Genomic DNA, 6066 nt, shown 5'->3' on the forward strand with positions numbered 1-6066 from the left:
ATCTGGGGCCCAAAATATCAACCGTGCGTGTAGTTTAGTACCTGAAGCTGTACCCTGACTCAAAAAACGCGACGGCATGTCTGTCCATGAAAATGAATGACAAGACAGCAGTCCGTACAATTCAAATTCAGACTACATCAAACTTGTGAGTGGATGACTTTTAAATAGGTTTATTTGAAAAATCGGTGCACATTGCCGCCAGTGGAGTTATCATTTTAAATGAGAACATGAACACGGCCTCCCCATAATTGTTGACAAAAGAGGAAAGCCGTGCAGCCTGAACAAAAAAATATCATCGACTGTCCGCCCCTTACCTTTCTTAGACATTTTAAATTGATCACGTGTACAAAATATTTCATGACTAAAACATCTTTAATATTCCATACCTTTTCTAATAATTTCCTAATCTCATGTTCCCATGCTGTATAAATTCTATTTTAAGGGGCGTGATCAACACGAAATTGCACATGGCTTTCCAAACCGATTTCTCTTTTATCCTGTTCTTTATTTTTCTCCCTAAATTTTAATTTTAAGATTTATGATCAATAATTTCATTTAAACATATCATTTATGATAGCCAACAAAATATAATGATTGTGGGCCTACAAGCTCTACAATTTACTCCTTAAAAGGACAAAATAAGCCAAGTCTCCTCGGCTTATTTTGTCCTTCTCCTTGGCTTATTTTGTCCTTTTTAGGAGTAAATTGTAGAGATTGTGGCCCCATGATTGTTATGTTTCATTGCCCATGATCGTTTTATTTTGTTGGCTATCATTATATATGTTTAAATGAAATATAACAATCGTGGGCCCACAAGCTCTACAATTTACTCCTAAAAAGGACAATTGTAGAGCTCTAAATTTGTCCTTTTTAGGAGTAAATTGTAGAGCTTGTGGGCCCATGATTGTTATATTTTGGTGGCTACCATAAATGATATGTTTAAATGAAATATAACGATCGTAGGCCCACAAGCTCTACAATTTACTCCTAAAAAGGACAAAATATAACGATCGTGGGCCCACAAGCTCTACAATTTACTCCTAAAAAGAACAAAATAAGCCAAGGAGACAAATCTACTTTCCCAATACATTTTATTCTCTAAAATTATGTTCTGACCCTTATATATAGATTGTGGGCCCACAAGTTCTACAATTTACTCCTAAAAAGGACAGAATATAACGATCATGGGCCCACAAGCTCTACAATTTACTCCTAAAAAGGACAAAATAAGCCAAGGAGACGAATGTTAGTGCAGGTCCCCATTTGTCTCCTTGGCTTATTTTGTCCTTTTTAGGAGTAAATTGTAGAGCTTGTTATTTGTGAACTAAAACATTTAGCCTGCTTCTACTTTCCCAATGCATTTTATTCTCTAAAATTATGTTCGTACCCTTATATATAGATCGTGGGCCCACAAGCTCTACAATTTACTCCTAAAAAGGATAAAATATAACGATTGTGGGCATACAAGCTCTACAATTTATTCCTAAAAAGGACAAAATAAGCCAAGGAGAAAAATCTACTTTCCCAATACATTTTATTCTCTAAAATTATGTTCGGACCCTTATATATAGATCTTGGGCCCACTAGCTCTACAATTTACTCCTAAAAAGGACAAAATAAGCCAAGGAGACGAATGGGGACCTACACTAAGATTCTATAGTTTTATTCAAAGCATGAATATAGCCTTACCATGAAAATAGAGATTATAGCTTTTGTTTGACCCAATATACAAATTATTTATTACGCAATGAAAAATGGAAAAACATAAAAAAATCTTGTCATTAGAATTTTAAAAAGTTACATTTCCTTAATCCAATATGTTACAATTCATCACCGTAACATGGGATATTGAGTTTTGGTAACATGTTGGATTAAGGCAAGTCTAATAAGACATGAGAGTTAAGGGGAAAATGTATAAAGGTAAACTTCCAGATAATATGAAGATGTCAATGCTTTTGCGAGGTTATGATTGGTACATAGGAGTCATATTAATGTATAAAGATGCTATTTTGGTGATTAAAATAGAGAAAAGGTTATATGCATGAACAAATGTAAGGAACAAAGACTGATCAAATATTTGGAATATCATCATAGTCGCACTATTGGTAACATACCACATGTAAAGTTGTATATCATTGTAAATTTGTAATACAACTCCTAACAAGGTCGAGGCCTCTAACAAGGACATACACAATATATGGATGTAATAGTCCAATGTTTTACATGCAACAAGTATGAGCACATGAAGAAGGATTGTAAAGGTACCATGAATACTAAACCTTTTGATGGATATTGCTACATTTCTTTCTTTATGGACACAAATCATATGAATGCAAAAATTGTAATCAAAGATCAAATGTGAGGAAAAATGGAAGGACTAACATGATAGCAAGTAGATCTATGAGAGTGAGTAACATTATCAATAATGGAGTTATGTGTTACAAATGCAACAACATTGTACATATTGCTAGAGATTGGAAATTGTAGATTAATCAATTTGGACCAAGGTATGTGAATGGAGTTATTTCATCTCACATTTACAATAACTTAGGACATACAATAAGATCTCAATGGATTCAATAACAATACAACAACTCCTAATATAAGAAGAAAGAACTTTGGAGAAAGAAACAATGTTAATATAAGAAGAGTACAGATTGAAAGTATTGATGAAATTTGTGAGAGAAGGATCATCAGTGAACATGAAAGTATGGAGGGAAGAGATATAGGAGAACATTGAGAGAAATGTGCAATCAGTGCTCAACACTGAGCCCTCTACTTCAGCTTGAATTATTCACCTTCACATAAAAAAGGTGAAAACCTAACTAGTAAATTTCCAGACCCCTGAATGAATGAGTTAAGGTATGTGAAGTTGGAATTAGTATTGTCAAGAATTATGGACTCTAAATCTAAGATCACAGATGCTTACTAAAAGATATTGATGATTGCTAAGGATGTATATGCTTACTAGAAGTTGTTTATCAATTTTTTGTACTTGTGACATGTAATTAATGTCAGTCTTTTGAGAAGAATATAAGGGCAAAATTAGATGCATTCTTCACCATGAGGGAGGGGTGTGGGGGTGGTGGTGTATACATCTAAGGGCAAAATTAGATGCATTCTTCACCATGAGAGAGAGAGAGGGGGGGGGGGGGGGGGGGGGGGTGTATACATCAATGATAGACCACATTATCATGATATAGATTCAAACCTAGAATATGTATAGATTCAACCCTTTTATTTCAATGAGAAGATCATGACCATGTCAAATGATAGGCAAATAGATCTCAGGTTAATCCCTAAAATAATGGGCTGTAAAATGCATTACAACATAAGGAATAACTATGTGCAAGCTAATGTAGTTCAGACTGCATGCAAAATGGTGATAGATAAAGAACAATTTGATGTTTGTGTGATCCTAAGATAGTAAGTTCTTGATAATATAAGGAGGATAAAGCATGAAAAAAATCATGTATTCTGAATTAGGATCATTAGTTATGTATCTATTCTTCCACATTATGCATAAATTTCCCAATATGCCACATTCAACATGGATTACAAACAAGTGTACTATGGAAATCATCTTTGACTATTACAACATGCAGATGAGAACACACATTAATATAGATATGTATGGAATTCTTAAAGGTTTTATGATGAAGATGAAACAAAGAATGAGGATACCTAGAGGGATTATTGAGAAATATGCCAAGACTATTTGTTTTATGGTGGAAACTAAATTAACTTGCATGGAGGTAGTGAAACCTAGACAAGTATTTATTCATCTTGTGGGATATGCATTCACTATAGAGATGCTAGAAGGAGATGACAAGGTAAAATTGGATTCACCTATAGTTATAATATGGAAAAAAATGGGGGAACATGTCAAGAGAAGTCTAGTGTAGTTAGAGAATAATCATATATTGGGACTAGAAAGAGGAAAGTAGAAAAGATGGAATGGATATAGGAGGGATGAGTAAAGATTAATGGAAGGAAGTAAAGAAAATGGCAAGTGAATTACATGCTAAGGGAAATCTTGAACCATCGAGACATACCCTGGTAAAGGAGCCTAAAAAAAAGGCTATTGGTATAGAAACACAAGCAAAGGACATCAAGAAAGATGAAGTTTAGATTACAAGAGTTCATGTTGTAACTAATGTTTGCATCACACCTAAAAGGTCTACAAGGTCTTCTTATGCTATGAATAAAGAAGATCAACCAAAGAAACCTATTAAGGCTACACAAGAAACAAAGATAGTAGAGTCCAAGAGGAGCCAAAGAAGGCTAAAAGGCCAAAAGCTAAGGCACATGGGCCTAGCAAAAAAAAAAACCAAAGATCACAATATAAAAGAAGAGCCAGAAAGTGAAGGACAAAAAGAAGGATATGAATCAGAAGCAGAGCAACCAATTGTAGAGGGACCAAAGATAATCTTGGAAGCAAAAGGAAGGAAGTTGAAACTAGATATTGAAAAGGTAACAACAAGAGTGGAGCATGATGGATATATTGATCAACTACAAAAAATTTATTGCAGATACAATGAGGATGAACAAGGTATGCTTGAAGCATCATTGATTAAACATTTATTGAACTTTAGCAAGAGTTCGATAGAATTAAAAGGAAACATTCCAAACCATTTATATAATAAGATTAAAGAGAAGAAGCTAAGAGCAATAGAAGAAGACATAAAGATAAGGGAGGAAAAGTTGGAGAACTTTGTGCTCTAATCAACTATAAAGATAGTCAAAATGTTCTTTAGCAAGTCAAGCCAAAATTGAGAACTAAAATGAGAAATATCAAGATAATGGTAGAATTGCATAAGGAGGTAGAATTAGAAACATAAAAAAAGCACATATGTGCTAAATGTCCCAAACCCACAAAATAAAAAACCTAAGAAGAGACCAATTGGTATAACCATCAATGAGCCAACAATAAAGATAGACGAAGATGAGGAGACAAAACAATTTGTAAGTAGAATAAAGCAACCTATTTTTTACATCGGTGGGATACCAATAACCTTAGATGTATCACTTGTTGAAGAAAAACAAGATATCTAATTGGAAGGTGAGATGTTGAGAGTGTGTGGAGGGGGGGGGGGGGGGGGGGGGTGGTGGGGGGGGGGGGGGGAAGGGGTGAATTAGGATCTCTATAAACTTTAATTCACCTTAATATGTACTCAACAATAATTCACAATAATCCATGTCAAACTTAATCCATACTCAACAATAATTCACCAACTCCTTGTTAACCTTAATCATTAAACATTATGCAATATTAGATCTAATTTCTACTTTCATGAATAAAATACATAAACAATTGATCAATGCATAATACAAGAATTGGTAACGCAGAAACCATCCAAGGTGAAAGTAAAACTACAACGGGGATGATATCCACAAAATCTTCACTACTGCAACAATAAAGTGCATGTTAGGGCTACAATTTTGATCACTTTTGATGATATACCGTATGAGGGGTTTACTATGTTAAAAGATAATAAATAATCACTAGATTGTTCTTTATAATTCAAGTAAATTTATTGACATCTTTAAGGGAGAGTAAATTTTGTGACATTCTTATGGGATTTTATTTGTATTTCTCTTATGGGCTTCTATGTTGTGCAATTGAAAGTTTCCTCACAAATTAAGGTCCACAATTTTTGGATTGAAAAGGCATATTCCTCTACACATTTTGAGGTTTATAATTTATCATTTATTTCATCTTTTAGTTTAGACCTATTTTCGTATCTTAATTGGGTTGGTTGCTTACATTTTGCACCTAAACCTATCTCACACTTCTCATTTAATAAATTAGGTCAATTGCACTTCTACATTTATACATCCTTAATCAAATTTACATTCTATAAAAGAGGACTTGGTTGCATATTTTCTTAATATAATTTGGGTTTAGCATTAACATCCCTTTATTTCCTTGGGTTTTGCTGATCTAATTTGGGTTATATAGACAATTATTTTTGGAAGCATATTGAATGTTAGTGGTAATTGGAGGCCCTATCCTATTGTGCACTTCCATTTTACCACTCAATATTGTGTCAAATTTTTGTTAAG

This window comes from Cupressus sempervirens, chromosome 5 (genome assembly GCF_028749045.1).
Source record: "Cupressus sempervirens isolate cs-2001-9-10 chromosome 5, ASM2874904v1, whole genome shotgun sequence".
Classification (NCBI taxonomy): domain Eukaryota; kingdom Viridiplantae; phylum Streptophyta; class Pinopsida; order Cupressales; family Cupressaceae; genus Cupressus; species Cupressus sempervirens.